We start from the raw sequence: 17,659 nt of genomic DNA, 5'->3' as shown, positions 1-17,659 counted from the left end.
TGACGCCCTGCACGACAGTTGGTTTCAGACCACGGCAGAACACCACCTAATTAGCCCCACATGCAGCACACACAAAGGTGAGGCTCGACAGTCACCAGAACCAACAGAAGGCAACCCCACTCAGTGGGGTAAGTGCCCCTACACAGGAGCCTATAAGTTCTGGATGTGGCCAAACCCCCCAGCCAATCAGCCTGAGGGCCAGTGCCACCCAAATGTGCCAAAAGCAATCAAGGCTCAACTATAACAGGAGAGCACACACAATACACACAACAGATACTCCTGGAGCACCTGGAGCAGGTGACCAGGGAGACTGTGCCACTGGGCCCCACAGGACACCTACTACATAAACCCACCCAGCCAACACTGGGAGACATAGCAGATCTACCTAATACATAGCATCAAACATAGAGATGCAGCAAAAATGAGAAAATAAAGAAATGTGGCCTAAAGGAAAGAACAGGAGAAAACTCCAGACAAAGAACTAAATGAAATGGAGGTAAGAAATCTACCAGAGACAGAGTTCAAAACAATGGTTATAAGGATGCTCAAGGAACTTAGTGAGAACTGCAACAAAAAAGATAGCAAGCACAAAAAAGAACGTAGAAACCATAAAAAAAGAACCAGTCAGAAGTGAAAAATACTATAACTGAAATGAAGAATGCATCAAAGGGAATCACCAGCAGACTAGATGAAGCAGAGGATTGAATCAGTGATTTGGAAGAGAAGGTCACTGATCAGCAAAAAGAAAAAAGAATCCAATAAAAATGAGGATAGTTTACGAGACCTCTGGGATAACATCAAGCGTAATAACATTTGCATCATACGGGTACAGAAGGAGAGGAGAGAAAACACGGGACTGAGAACCCATTTGAAGAAAGAATGACTGAAAATTTCCCTAACCTGGCAAAGGAAATAGACATACAAGTCCAGGAAGGGCAAAGATTTCAGAACAGGAAGAACCCAAACAGGCTGACAACAAGACACATTATAATTAGAATGGCAAAGTTTAAGGACAAAGAGAGAATCCTAAAAACAGCAAAAAAAGGCAACTAGTAACTTATAAGGGAGCTCCAACAAGATTGTCAGCTGATTACTCAACAGAAAATTTGCAGGCCAGAAGGGATTGATAAAAAATAGTCAATGTGATGAAAAGCAAGGACCTACAACCAAGGGTAATTTACCCAGCTTGGCTATTTTTTAAAATCGAAGGATAGATAAAGAGCTTCCAAGAGCTTTCTGTACCGTTTAGCACAGAAACGGTAAATGAGTGCATCACCACCAAACCAGTATTATAAGGAATATTACAGGGACTTCTTTAAGACAGAAAAAAAAATCAAAATTATGAATAATAAAATGACAATAGTTACATATCTATCAACAATTACTTTCAATGTAAGTGAATTCAATGCTGCAATCAAAAGACATAGAATGGACCAATGGATAAGAAAACAAAATCCTTACATATACTGCCTATGAGAGACTCACTTGAAAGATACACACAGAAGGAAAATAAAGAGATGGAAAAAGATATTTCATTTCATGAAAATGAAAAAAAAAAAAAAAAAAAAACCTGGGGTGGCAATACTTACACCAGACAAAATAGACTTTAAAACAAAGGCTATAAGAAAAGACAATGAAGGACCCAGTAATCCCACTTCAGAGTATTTATCTGAAGAAACCTAAAATACTACTTTGAGAGGACACATGCATCCATATATTAATTGCAGCATTGTTTACAATGGCTAAGATGTGGAGGCAGCCTGGGTGTCCATCAATGGATAAATGAATAAAGAGATAATACATATATACACTGGAATATTGCTTGGCCTTGAAAGGGAATGGGTGTTTGCCATCTGCAGTGGCATGGATGGATCTGGAGGGTATTGTGCTGAGTGGAGTATATCAGACAGAGAAAGACATATGCAATGTGATTTCACTTATATGTGGAATCTAAGAACAAAATTAAGAAACAAAACAAAAACAAACTCATAGATACAGAGAATATTTTGATGGTTGCCGGATGGGAGGGAGCTGGAGGTGTGGGTGAAAAAAAGGGAAGGGATTAAGAAGTACAAATTGGTTGTTACAAAGCAGTCATGGGGATGTAGGGTCTAGCATAAGGAATATTGTCAATAATACTGTAATAACTATGTATGATATCAGATGGGTACTAGATATTTTGGGGTGATAGATGGGAGGATTTGGGGGACTGGGCGAAAAAGGTGAAGGAATTAAAAAGTAAAAATTCGTAGTTACAAAATAGTCATGGGGATGTAAAGCACAGGAAATATAGTCAATGATATGGCAATAACAATGTATAGTGCTAGGTGGGTCAGGGGGATCGCTTTCTAAATTATATAAATGTCTAAATGTCTAATTATATAAATGTACTGTACACTTGAAATTAATATCAAATAATATTGAGTGTCAACTTTAATCGAAACATTTAAAATGAGGAGAAAAGGTGAAGGGGAATAAGAGGTTCAAATTTCCAGGTATAAAACAAAGAAGTCATGGGGATACAATGTACAACATAGGAAATATAGTCAATAATATTGTGATAGCGTGGTACAATGTCAGATGGTTGTTGGACTTACCATGGTGATTACTTCTTTAGGTCTATAAATATTGAATAATTATGATGTACCCTGAAACTAACATAATATTGCATGTTAGCTATATTTTTTAATGAAAATCTTTTAAAAATGAAAACAGAAAAATGGTAAAAATAATAAAGGCCGATCATTAAGACAATGAGGTATTAGCACAGGATAAGCAAATATACTGATGGGGAAGAAAACAACAACAAATAGGCCCACACATATATGGAACCTGGATATGTGAGAGAAGTGGCAGTATAGAGCAGTGGAACAAGGAACTCAAAATCGTCGTACACACAAAGAATTACAGGTGAGTAAAGACTTTAATGTGAAAAACACAACTTGGAGGGCAGGGAGATATGAATAGAGGTATAGCACAAAAAATTTTTAGCACAGTGAAAATGTTCTGTATGGTATTATAATGATGGATGCATGTTATTTATATTTGGCTAAACCCATAGACTGTATAACACCAAGAGTGAACCCTAACGTAAACTATGGACTTTGGGTGATAATGATGTGTCAATGTAAGTTCCCCAGTTGTAATAAATGTACCCCCCCTCTGCTGGAGGATAATTATTTTGGGGAGGCTCTGCGTGTGTGGGTATAGGGTGTACGTACAAAATCTCTGTATCTTTCTCTCAATTTTGCTATAAACCTAAAACTGCTCTAAAAAATTATCTTTAAATAATAATAATAAAAAACACACAACTTGGGAGCTTTCTGGAGTGTGGAAAATTTTCTTAAAAAAGAGACCATGTATATAAATAACAAAGAAAAATATTTGCATAAAAAGTTGCTTGCAAATTTCTGGGTATTAAGCCTAAATTCCATTTATTTTCATAAAAATCAACAAAGCATACACACAGGAAAACAAATGTCCATGGGACAAAATTAAGGGAGTGTGTTAATCATTAAAATAACTTTTAATAAAGAGAAGCAATATTTTTCAAGGAGCTCTAGTAACCTAAGTAAAATGTAATAGCATTTAGAATTTTAGCCTTTAAAATGTCGGTAAATACAACTTTATTGCTAAAGAGACGGAAACAACTTAAATGTGAAAACATAACAAGTAATAAACTACTATATTTTACTTTAGGAAAAAAGCATAATCCAAAACCTGAAAATTACAAAACGCAAAATGGAAAGTAAAATATTTAATGCTGCAAGATCCAGTTAAAAAGAAAACTTAAGAGTTTGGAACCAGAGCTAAATATGCATGTTTATCATCTAACAATTCTGGAATATCCTATATTCTATACAAGATCATCAAAAATTTTGAGATCAAACTCTACGGGTTTATAAAGTTAAATGGAAGGATACTTTAAAAGCTCAAGAAGAAATTTCATTCAAAATAATAAATTAAAACCTTTCAATATAAATGTGTTAACCTTGTCAAAAATAGCTTTCAGTGGTAGCTTATACATAATGAGAAGAAACTTACTTCTGCATTGCAAACAAATCAAAACAAAAAAATACTGCTGGATATAAATTCCTACTAATAATTTTTACCTGAGGTGTTTCTTAAATTTTCAGCTATCAAAATTTCTCATAGCTTCATGCAGGCTAAATTCATAGCATGGTGAAAACTCTTTTACATACTACAGATACATTTAAAAATATATGAATGATATTTCAAAGGTGTACTTTAAGGGTTCTAGCCCAGGTATGAGAATCACGTCTCTGGCTCCTGAATATCCAAATATGATTTTAGATTGATCAAATCCTAAATCAATAGTTTTAATTAAAAAAAAAATGATCCTGATTTTTCCCCACTTTCCTCATCAGTCAAATAGAGCTATTAATGGTAAGGACTAAAGAAAATGTTTAGCATAGTACTGGATCGGTACAAGATAGCTATGCTGATGACAATGAGACAATGATCACTACTAAATTCTGCCTGCTGACTGAAGCCACACCTATAAAATATATGCACCTAGTATAAGTTTACCTAATTTAGCAAATAAAAATATAGGACATCCAATTAAATTTGTATTTCACATAAACAACAAATAAGTTTTTAGTACAAGTATGTATTATTTGGGACATACTTTAACAAAATTTCAGATGAGCAAGTAATAAGATTTTTAGTATAAGAATGTCCCAAATTTTTCATGGGACATACTTATTCCAAAAAAGCACCTGTTGCTTAACTGAAATTCAAACTTAAATGGGTGTCCTGTATTTTTTATGTGGCAATCCTAGTCTAGTACAGATGAATCAATTTCAAAACCACTTATAATTTATTTTTTAATGGATTTGTGGCGCCATTGAATTAGTAAAGACATATCAATGAATCCAGTTGTATCACTATATAATCAATCATTTGACAGTCTAGAATATTGATAAGGCTGTATTATTCAGTAGAAACTACATATATCCTGGAGTGAATCTTGGATCTATCACTTAAGAGCTGTGTGACCTTGGCTGTATTACCTGGAACATAGTTGGTATCAATTACTGTAAGCAATTATTTAATTCATGTTAGCTGTTATTATTTTTAGTATCCTTTCAATTGACTGAAATTGTAAAGTCATTCTTGACTGCTTAACATTTCCTGACTTTTTTTCTATTTTTATACCTATTTCCTAAAGTCATTTTCTCAAGTTTTTTCTGATCACAGTAGGAAAACCCAATTCCCTCCTTTACCTCTATTATGCCTACAAAATATATTCCCATTTTCTTGATATCTTATTCAGACTCACAATATGTGTGTGTTTAAAGAAATATGAACTTACTATTTTTATGTATTGCATGTATATGTGTATATATATACATATGTGTATATATATATATATATATATTTAAATAAATGTGCTTATTATTTAAACTTTAGAAAAAATAAAGTAGGTAGAGGGTAAAAATCATTCATATTCCTAACACCATATTATTATCAACAAATATTTGGTCCTTTTATTATTTTTGATGTATGAGTTTTATGTAGATGTCTTCCATAGTTCTGTGATATAGTCTAGATTTTAGACCTTATTAGGTAATATAAGCTCCTCCAACTCACAGAGGAATATTTGTGGCCAGTTGCTAATGAGGATTTATACAATGACAGAATTTTAAATATGGGACCTGATCAGATTGAACTGATTTGCAGGAGCTTCTAAATACCAAGGGCCCTTACTTATTAGCTTTAGTGAACAAAAATCTCTCCCTGAAAGACCCTTCCCTTGGCGCCCACATAATCAAGACAGACTAATGCTGACTTCCCAGAAGAACAGGAATCTACATATCCACCTAATCTTAGGACTTCCTCAATACTGTACATTTAGCGCAAACATTCCTGATGCTATGAGTGCACTTCATTCTCCTACCCACCACCGGAATATTATTGGGAATAATTTTCTTGATAAACTTGTGGCTAGCTAAAATCAAGAAGTAAGCCCATCCCTCCACCCCTTTTCTGCTCTGTGATTCCATTCCCCATCTGCCTTCCAAATTCTTCCATTGGAATTATGTCTGCATGGTTAGAAAAATCCCCTGAATGGAGCGTATATGTCATGACCACCACACACTCTTATCTATTTCTCATTGGTCAATTTCCTTACTTATTTTAAAACATCATTCAAAGTCAAATATCTCTGCCTTTCCAAGTATACTCAAGTACATATTCACTTTTACTTTAGTACAGTGCTTCTCAAACAGAGGACAATTTTTTTTTATTTATAAACTATTACTGACTAATAATTTTGTAAAGTGTAATACAATTAAATTATTAGGAAAATATTTTTAATTACATATAAAATTGAGCCTCATTTCTTTCAAATACTGTACACTTCATATATATAATTATCCTATCAAATTATTTTATTTTATTTTTTATTAAATTTATTGGGGTGACATTGGTTAATAAAATTATATAGGTTTCAAATGTACAACTCTATAATACACCACCTAATTGTCTTAAAAGTTTCTAATGCTCATTGTTAATTTTGATACTTATCTCATCAAGAAAGAAAACAGTTTGCAGACTGTCACCAATCATGGACTTCACTTTGAGTACCCCTAGTTTAATATGCACACCCCATTTTCGGTACCACTAGTGCAAGGTGGAGTGACATATGATGGGTAGTTTCCTTTTCATGCTTATTCGTCAATGATTTATTATTCGTCTCATTTCTCCCAAATGAAGAAATATATTAATGTTGTTATGTATTCTGTGATCTACAGCATTTATTAAAATGTGCCACACAGTACATATGCCAAATAAATGGTGACTGACAAGTATGGTTTATAATATCAGGAATACTTATTAGACTGCTCTTGTATATACTACTACAATGTGGTACACCTCTTTGATATAGAAATATGAAATGACAGAATTAACTGGCCAGCACAATATTGGGTTAAATACGGTAAGGGCATTTATATTATAAAAATTAATATAAGACCCAGTCTTATTTTACTAGACTGGGTCTTATATTAATTTTTGCTCCAAAAGACGCATTAGAGCTGATTGTCTTATTTTCGAGGAAACACGGTATTATTTTAAAAAAAATACTCAGAAGTTGTCTTAGATTGTTTTCCCTAAAAACAGACTCTGCCACGAAAAAGCCAAAAAAATAAAAATAAAAAATGCATCTAGAAAGCTTCTGGGGGCATGTGCTTTGGCAATATATCTATAGATATAAGGCAGCAAGATAGGTGGAATTGTGCAGAGGAAGAAGCTGATCCACAATGTTGTGACAACTCATTCCACCGAAACTATGTGATGGACATGGCTCTTAACAGTTGTCCCAGAATTGGCAATGATGCTGGACCCATATCAGCCAATCATTGGTCACAGGCTGTGAGATGGTAGCTGCAGAGTATTTAAGGCAGTGAGTGTCTTACGTTTAACAGAAACACTCTGACTGATGTGTTGAATATAGTTTACTGGGAAAAGAGGTAAGTGTAGAAGCAGACAGACAGTTAGGACCCATAATAACAGTAACCCAGAACTAAGATGACATGTATCAGCCTGTTCGTGGTGGAGGTGGTGAGAGGCAGTTAAAATCTGCATATATATTATGAAGTTATAACTAAAAGGATTTACTGATGGGTTGGATATAGAGTGTCAGATAAAAACAAGGGTCTAAGAAGTTTTGAGTGTAAGTAACTAAAACAAGAGATTGGTCATTCTCTGAAATGAAAAAGTCAGCACAAGAGATTTCAGAGCTGAGGTGGAGGGGATCAGGAATTTAATTTTGGATACGTTAAATTTAAGATGCCTATAGATAATAACAGTGTGGGGTTTAAATAGGCAGCTGGATATCAAAAATTAGAATTCAAGAGAGAGAACCAAACTGCTGATGTAATTTGAAGAACAATGAGCACATAGATGCTCTCTAACTCAGGAGATTTAATCTGGTCACTTAGAAGTAGATACACAGAGAGAAGATAAGAGAGCTAAGGATTAAAACCTATGGTATTCCAAGTGTCAGAAAACTGAGCAACCAGCAAATAGCCCAGGGAAACGTAGCCAGTGAGGCAGGAGAAGAAGCAAGAGTGATTAGTGTTACGAAAGCTAAGTGAAGTATTTCATAAGAGAGAAAGTGACTGTCTGTGTCAAATGTGGCTGAAATGTCAAATATATTAGGGACTGGAAATTAATTATTGGATTTAGCAATATGGAAATGACATGTACTCTAGAAAGAGAAATTATTCAAGTAAATGGAAGCAAATGTCAAAGAGGAATTTGAAACATTAGGTATGGACAAATTTTCCAAAGATGTTTGCTATAACATGCAGGAGAGAAATAGTTCTATAGTTGGGAAAATAAAATGAAGAGATGTTTTGTTTATTTGTTTGTGTGTGGGTAGGCTTAAGTTGGACAAATTAAAATGTGTTTATTTCTGATGCCGAGAGGGAAAAACTGAAGATACAGAAGTAATAAAGAACAATTGTGAAATGATTGTATTAGTAATAAGGAAAATGCAAATTAAAATTGCAATGAAATACTATTTCACACCAACCAGACTGGCAAAATTCAAAAATTCTGATGGCACCAAATGTTGGCCAGAATGTAGGAAATTACCAATTCTCATTTGTGGATGGCAGGACTATATATGGTAACAACTACTTAGGAAAATTTTGGTAGATCTTCTAAAGCAGTGCTCTTTAAATTTTAATGTGCACACGAATCACTGGGGACCTTGTTAAAATGCAGTTTCTGATTCAGGTGGTCTGGGATGAGATCTGAAATTCTGCATTCCTAACAAATATTCTATGTGGTGCCGACGTTGCTTGACTGTGGGTACATATTATATAACAATGTTCTGCAGAGGCTCTTGCATATGTACCAGGGGACAGATACAGTGACGCTCACAGAAGCAGTGAAATAACCTGACAACAACCTGACAGTCCATTAATATGAGACTGGGTAATACATTATGTATGGTATATTCCAAAGAGGGAATACAGTACTGGTTCAATCCCTAACAAGATGGTGTTAAAATGAAAACAAATCAAAGAATAATACCTACAGTATGTTATAATCTATGTAAATTTTATTTCTGAACATAAGAATATAAAAATTATAGTGGAAGATTACACACAAAAATACATGAGAATGATTGCCTCTGATGAAGAGGAATGGAATAATGGAATGGGATAGACAGAAGATTGATCTTTGTAATATAAAGGAAAATGGGCAGAATGTTAACATGTATTAATACAGTGTGATGGGTATTGACTGTATTATTTATTTTTAATTTTGTGGATTTTTAAATTCTTAACCTTTTTTTTTAACTTATAAACAACAGAAATTTATATCTCACAGTTTCAGGGGCTGGAAGTCCAAGATAAGGGTTCCAGCATGCTCCGGTCCTGCAGAGAGCCCTCTTCTGGGTTTCAGGATGCCACCTTCTTGTTGTATCCTCACACGGTGGAAAGAGGGTATCTTTACTTTTAAACTTATATAAATATTTAAAAAGAAAATCCATGGGAGGGGGACCATTCATGGAACAACTGTGTGACTGTTTCTGTGCACCAGAGTTATTAAAAAATAACTTTCTATGTGCATACAGATTCTATACAGGTTTGGGTGAGCAACCAGCTAAGTGGAAGGATATGTATCAAATTTTCACAAATGGAATAAAAGTGGCAGAAAATTCCTTATGTTTCACTATATAGTCTTTGATTTATTTTTGTTTTGTTTTTTATTTCAAATAATTATTCATGTAATATTTTAATATAAACACAGAAAAATTAAAGTAAAATTTAACATCAAATAAATTTTTAAAATGTTAAAGCAAATTAGCATAAGAATAAAATTGTGTCAGTTTAGGAGATAAATGATTAGGAAATTTTTCAAAAAAACAAAACATAACTCTTATGACCCAATAGTCAGTACAATTTACAAAGAATCTTATTGTCTCTAATCAGAAACTCTTATTGGATAATCAGATATATTTAATTTCTACCTCAGATCATGTCAACAGACATGTCATTGACATTCCCACTTTCCTGCTTCCTATAGCCTCTTCTTTACTCAACTGCTGGGTCCTACTCTTCTTCCCTTACCACATCATACTTTGCACCTCTTGGTCTGATTAAGTCACCAAAGATGAGTCTTTTCTGTAACTCAACCCACTCCAATCAGTATAAAATCTGATTGAAATTCTCCTGTAAAATCTCTGTCTTTGAAAGGAATTGCATTGCTAACAGTATAAAAGATAGACTTAGTACTGGCTTCCGTTTTTCGAAAAAGCCTAAATACTACCTAATGGCCAGTTCAAATGGAACAGAATGAAGTCAGCAATCTAGGCCTAAAGTTTATTCACGTGGGTCAAAAGCAGAATCTGATGTTAAAAATGACAGAAGTGTAAAAGAGATTCATTCTCTTAATAATATATGATTCCCCTACCACTTCCCAGGTGCTATGCTAGGCTTAAAGAAACCAAAAACTAATAAAGGTCATTTCATGCTTTTAATTGGGTATGTGCCATTTCCCCTGCGCATGCTATAGTTTAGAGAAGTTGTTCAGAAGTGTTGAGTACATTTGTGCATAACAGAGCAAAAGAGAGAGATCAACCCATGATATTTTCTCTACAGGCCCTGAATAAGAGAATGTGTCAATCTTTCCCCTGGTGCTAAAGAAAGTGATGGTTCCATATAAACTGTTTGACCATTTCTTTAGTTATTTCTTTTGCATTGTCTTCAACTCAAGTGTCTATTTCAGAAGACTTGTTCAATTTAGATGCTACAAGTGGAGTTAAACACTAGTAGAGAACGAAAATTGTTACACGGGTATTGAAAGCAGGTTTTCAGTTTGGGTTTCTGCCTTTATTATCTCCATATTGCCAGGGTCCCTTGAAGCTGAAATTATCTACAAGTGGATAATAATACAGAGAACTGGAGGAAGAGGAAAGAAAAGAATCCTATACTCAGCAAGCATGTAAAAAAAACCTAAAAGATGTAGCAAATGAGTAGACATTTCCATGGCAATGTGTGTTCATCTTTCATCAGTTATAAAAAACTGTTTCACGTGTATCATGATGATCTTATTTCTTATATGACTGTATCTGCAGAAATTCTTTTATTTTCTGTAAGATATTAGAAACACAGTGTTAGCAATTTGAGGCAATCTCTGCTAAAAGTAACAGTTGGCAGGGCTCTCTACTGATGACTCAAGATCACTAATATTATTCATCACAGACCATTTTGTTTTACTAACCTATCGGCAAAATGACCTGAAATATACATTATAATAAAGCATAAGATAGCAATTAAATCAAGAATAAAGGAAGAAAAGTGTCTGCTTCCTTTCTTCCTATTTCTAATTTCCTCACAATCCACCCTCCCCACCTAAATCCAAAATGAAAACAAAAAGAACTTTATCATAAATATATGTAAGCTTTCTTAAACCTCATAGCTGGAATGCCTGGAGAACACAGGGCCTACTTTCCATGACCATCTTCTGTGAATATTACTATGTGGCGCCTGTGGCTCTGTGCTTAAATCTCTCCTTTGCCTATAGATCTAATCAGGTAAGCTCTCATGAAAGCTGTTGGTTTAATGAGCCCTCTGCTTCCGCTGAAGTCTTCTGGCCACACCACTCAGCCACCAACACCTATTAAGAAAGTTCTCCAGAGGCCGACTCTCACATGCAATTCTATTAATATCTCCAAAAATTTATCAAGGGCCTTACAATTAGAACCCTATGTTTAAGTAGCTCAGAGTCTAGAGAGAGAGAGACAGACATAAAAGGAAGGAATTGCAGTGCAGTGTGAAAAGCACAATTACTAGAAGTTTGTGTAAGGTAGAAAGGAAAAGAGGAATGTGAGTGGTGAGGGAAATTTTTGTCAGAGCCACTGCTACCAAATCTTAGTTTTGAAGCATGGATACGCATTTGTCAAAGGGTCAAGAAGGAAAAGTTCTTTCAAAAGAAGAAAATTATACTGTCTTGGCTGCCAATTCCGCTGTAGACGGAGGCAAGATGGTGGCCAATGAGGGGGTAGGGTAGGCTGAGCAGGGCAGCCAGACTGGTCAGCCTGAGCCACTGCAGCCCCAGCCACACCCCACTACCCCCAGCACTGCCACCCCAGCAGCAGCTGGAAGAAGTGATCACATGCAGCCAAGGCCAGAGAAGTGGTGGCGTTTTCTGTGGAGGACGGACTCCTGAGCCTGGACTCACCCACTTACTTCCTGTACAGGGACAGAGCAGAGGACACTGACAGAGATCCAGGTCTGCAGAACGATGGCCCCAATCCAGTGGTCATCTGTAGTGAAAAACTTAGACTTGTTTATGATTACTTCCGGGCTGTTCTGCAGCATGATGAAAGACATGAACGAGCTTCTAAACGAACCAGAGATAGTACTGAGTTAAATGCAGTCAATTATACAGCATGGCATTTTCAAAGAGTTCCCTTAGAGTCACTTCAAAAGGATCTACGTGAGGAAATGAACTACATTACTGCCATAACTGAAGAACAGCCGAGAAACTATTAAGTTTGGCATCATAGGCAAGTATGTATTAGTGAAATGGCTAAAAGATTCATCTCAGGAGCTTGAGTTTATTGCTGATATTCTTAATCAGGATGTAAAGTATTACCATGCCTTGCAACATCAGCAGTGGATTATTCGGGAATTTGAACTTGGGGATAATGAGCAGTGTGTAGGCCAACTCCTTAAAGAGTACGTGAAAAATAACTCAGTCTGGAACCAAAGATACTTCATAATTTTTAACACCACTGACTATAACGATCCTAATATGTTAAAGAGAGAAGTCCAATACACTCTGGAGATGACGACACTAGTAGGATGTAATGAAGGTGCATAGAACTATTTGAAAGGGATTTTGCAAGATCTTGGTCTTCCCAAATATCCCAACCTGTTAAATCAATTTCTTGATTTACAACCAAGTCTCAGCTCCCACTACCTAATTGCTTTACTTGTAGATATCTATGATGATACGCTAGAAAACCAATGTGACAACAAGGAGGATATTCTAAGTAAAGCATATGAGTTATGTGAAATCCTAGCTAAAGAAAAGGACACTGTAAGAAATGAGTATCAGAGATACATTGGAAGACAACACAGAAAGTGACTCACCAACAAATGTGCAGCAATAACACCACCTAGAAGAACTTGATGGAAGTGCTGTTATTTCTGTAAGAGACTCTATCTAATGTAGGAGTTTAAAACTAGAATGATCACTCCCTTTGCCTGTGGTGTAAAATGTGCATTGCACAGGTATTGCTTTTTAACTAGAACTAAGTATGATGTTCCTTGGCTGTTGCTGCTGTTCAGACCAGCTCTAAGTAATTTGATTCTTTTAAAGCAATTTGGGGTGTGCAGGTGGGGGGACGGGTGGACAGGAAGGAGAAGAAACAGAAAATCCCATAAAGGAACTTTTGTAGCCCTATCAACATTTACTCAAATCTCTTAGTATCATCTCCTCCCTAAATGGTATGTGCATCAGGATTTGCAGCATTAATGATTGTAGGTAATTTGTATGTAATGGATATGAGGTAACTTAAATTTCAGTTCAGGTGGCAGCGAATTAAGTTGATACATTAGAGCAGCTATGCCACACTCACAGTATCTTGCTATCATTGTAACCAACTAATGGCAAAAGAATGGTTTTGTAATAAAATTGTAGATGTATCCTAAAATAATAAATAAATAAATAAATAAATAAATAAAAAATAAATAAATAAATAAATAATGATAATACTGTCTTTTTTTTCCCCATTGCAAAGCATGGAAGTGTAAATCAATGTAAATGAACTAGGAATCTAAGAGTCTAAACTGGAGGAATTACTGACTGAAGAGTAGAATATGTGATAAACAAGAAAATGTGATCAAAATTGAACTTCTTTTTTTAATTTAGGGTTAGTAAAATGAGGCTAGTAACTAAATCTGGCCCACCACCTATTTCTAAAAATACAGTTTTATTGGACCAAAGATACATTTGTTCATTTACATATTGTCTTTAGCTGCTTTTGAGTAGGTCCAATAAAGACCCTATGGCCCGCAAAACCTAAAATATTTACTATCTGATCCTTTACAGAAAACGCTTGCCAATACCTGATTTAGATAATGGAGATCCGATGAAATATTTTAAGCAGGTGTTAATGAGAACAGATTTGTGTGTTAGTCTTTTTGTCAGCAGAGGGGAAGTTAGCCAGAGACTGAGGACATCGAACCAGAAAGATCATTGAAGAAGGAGAAAGAATGAGAATATAAACTATGGCAGTGGCCGAAGCAGTGAAGATGGAGAATAGGAACTGAAACCAATTCATGTTTAAGAAACACAATAAGTAGGACCTGACAAAGTTTTAGGTGTGGAGAATAAAGTAGAGTCAAAGATTTTTCTACTACGTAAGAAGTGGGGAAAGAAAGAGAAGAAAGGGCAAATTTGGGTAACGTAATGCCCAGATAACAGGAGAGGATCCAGAAACAAAGTCTGACTACTCTCTTGAGTCAGACCAAAACTATTTTTATCTTTTACAAGTTAACATAGATTCTTATGAAAAGTAGCATAGTACATGTTTGTTGAACAAAATTGTTTTAAAAACCACGAGACAAAACAGATAAAACTATAAAAATAATCCTTTATTACACAATTATAACATTTTTAATGGTTTGTATCTCCTGTTCCCAGGAATATATTTGCTTTACAATTTTTTTTTTTTACCAAAATGGAACCATACTCTTATATTATTGCATAAAATCCAAAAAGTTTAGTTAAGATACTTTCAAATTTTGTTTTTTCAAGTAGCACTCTAATTACACTGTTAGATAAATTTTTATCATGTGTTTAATTCTTTCCTTAGGATAAGTTCTCACATATGGAATTGCTAGGTCAAAGAGAATGAATTTATAAAAGTGTTTTTTTATTCTTATTTCACAAATGTCTTATAAAATCATTTGTTAGCAGAGTGTAGAAATCCAGGCAAACCCATGCCAGAGGAAAGATAATCGATTAAGAAAAATACTATTATACTCTAATTGCAGAAATATAGCTGTGTCTCCTAAAAAATGCACTGAGAACTTGAAATTTGGGCATAACCTACCTCTTATTCTTGCTCTCACTCTGGTTCTTTCTCCATCTGGTATGGCCTGATCTTTCTTTCATACTGTCTCAGCTACTACTTCACTATTTTAATCACTAGCACTTCCTTGGCTCACTCATCTGTTTACATGTGGCTCATTATAGTGGCCCTATATAACAACTTCAGTCCCTAAATCTAAGTGATCTGATACCTCTACTTGATTGCAATGTGAGAACTAAAACTATCAAAAGACAAAAAATCCATTTGACTCCACTGATATCATTTGTCCAGCCCTCTTCCAATCAGCTCTGGCAATGGGTCTATAATAATGTGTAAGAACCTCCCATCCTTCCTTCAAAACTTTGAATTAGATAGATCTCTTCATCAGAGACATAATTACAGGTGTCTCTACCACAAAAAGCATATACCGTTACCTAATTTTATCAATTAACTATAATCCCAACTCATTTTTGTTTAGTATCTCCTGGATGTACTTTTTTTTTTTTTTAACACTTAACAGAAACAATTATGAACTTTTTTTTCAGGTCAAGAATTAAAGACTTACACTATCACTTTTAACACTTACTTAATATTCTATTCACTCTATATATACAACAAGTTGTCAAGCCATTCCACCTTTGAGAGATATTAAGATTGTTTCCAGTGTTTACATATTAAAAATACAGTGATGAATATTTTAAAGCATTTTTTTTCAGATTATTTATTTAGGGGGGAAAAAACTAGGAGGAGAATTGGTAATTCAAAAGATTTGCATTCTTCAAGGATTTTGATACACATTGACAAATTGTCATCTACAAATTCTTATCAATTTAACAGTACACTAGCCAGCCTTGACCATCTTGGTGTTAACATTTTCATCATGGCCAAACCGAGAGAGGAAAAATTATAATGTTTTCATTTCTTTTTAAACAAATGTTCAAAAGGTTATTGGCCATGTGTACTTTTTGTTTTACCCACAGTCTGTTTTTGCACAGATGAGTAGTTATCACTTTCTCATTTATTTTATGATGTTTTCCTTTATTAGCTAAGGACAGCAAAACATTAATTTAAGTATTTTTCCTCAGTATCTGCACTTGAATATTGTTTAAGGTAGATTTTTTTTTCTGCTTATTTGTTTTTACTTTGATGTGGAATGGGAAAGTATTTATGTATATGTAGTAAAATCTGTGAATCTAATCATGTATGATTTCAGCCTGTGTAAAGTTTTGGTGACACATTTATAAATGCCTAACCCAATTATAATTTTAAAATGCTTTTATCATGTGAAATTTATTTCCAGTATTTAATGAACTCCTTTTCTATACTGAAATCTTTAGTTTGTTAGTAATTTATTTGGGTGTTATATATGAGGAAGGGATACAAATTTTTATCTCAGATAAACACAAAACAACATAAATTTCATAAACTATATCTTCTCTCATGAATTTAAAATTCAAATATTTATGTGCGTAGATTTCCAGTCAAGATAGCTGAGTAGGTAAACACTGTGATTGTCTCCTCTCACAACCATATTAAAATTAGAACTAAACTACAGAACAACCATCATTAACTATTGCCTGAAGTCTAGTTGAACAGAAGTGCTATAACAAAGGATATGCAGAAGAAGTCACCTTGAGACTAGTAGGAGGGGAAGAGGCACAGAATGGGATGGTCCCCGTACCCACATGTGGCAGTTAAAAATCAGGAGAGGTATCTCAACTGCAGCGGTCGCCCCTGAAGAGTGAGAGGCCTCGTCCCATACCAGGTTCCCCAGCCTATAGTTCTATTGCTAAGAAGTGAAGACCCCACAAGTTCTGGCTGTGAAAAATAGCAGATATTGTGGCTGAGTGAGACAGAGGGAAGCTACAGTCCCAGGTACTCCTCATAAAGGGCCTGCACTTGGACTCACTGCTGATGGACCCATGCACTCTGAGCTCTTGCAGTGGGGCAGCAACTCAAAAGGTGACAGGGACATAATGGGAAGAACTAAATTGTCTGCCTTCAGAGCAAGGGCTAGAGGAACAGCTTTCTCCCAGGCATAGGTGCTGTTAGAAGCCATTGCTGTTTTGATGAGGCCTCCTTCCACCAGGCGTGCACATGCAGGCAGCCTCCATATGTTCATTCACCCCACCCTGATGATTTCCTAAGAACCTGCATCTTGCAGGCCCACCCAAGCTGCTTCCAGTGACTTGTTCATACAAACAGCCTATTTTGGCTCAAGTTTGGATTTTCGTAAAATCTCTCAAAGATTCACAAATCCCAAACAAGCAGCATCTAGCCCCAGTGTGCCTCATTCCTCCTGCTAAACAGTGCCAAGACTGGCACTAGTGGCAGCTGGCCTCAGTTCTCAGCCTAGCTTGTCCCAAGCACCTCCATGCCCAGCATAGGTGGATGACATCTGTGATTGCTTTGCTGCCAATTCCCAGTGGCTCTGGGCAGGGCAAAGGCAGTGGCTGAACTTGTCCTGTCAAGAGGCCCAGGGGTTGCCATACCCAATGGCCAGCTTCCCTTTGGACCATGCCAGAGCACCACCAGGCCACTTCCCATGACAACACACTTAAAAGTCAGACC

General features: G+C 35.5%; 1 pseudogene; it reads left to right on the top strand.

Moving 5' to 3' along the window:
- The first annotated feature begins 12,027 nt into the window (after positions 1–12,027).
- Positions 12,028–13,162, top strand: LOC117021727 (protein farnesyltransferase/geranylgeranyltransferase type-1 subunit alpha-like; annotated as a pseudogene).
- Positions 13,163–17,659: the final 4,497 nt, after the last annotated feature.

This window comes from Rhinolophus ferrumequinum, chromosome 4 (assembly GCF_004115265.2).
Source record: "Rhinolophus ferrumequinum isolate MPI-CBG mRhiFer1 chromosome 4, mRhiFer1_v1.p, whole genome shotgun sequence".
NCBI classification, from domain to species: domain Eukaryota; kingdom Metazoa; phylum Chordata; class Mammalia; order Chiroptera; family Rhinolophidae; genus Rhinolophus; species Rhinolophus ferrumequinum.
The sequence above is the reverse complement of the archived record's forward strand: the minus strand, read 5'-3'. Positions and strand labels throughout refer to the sequence as shown.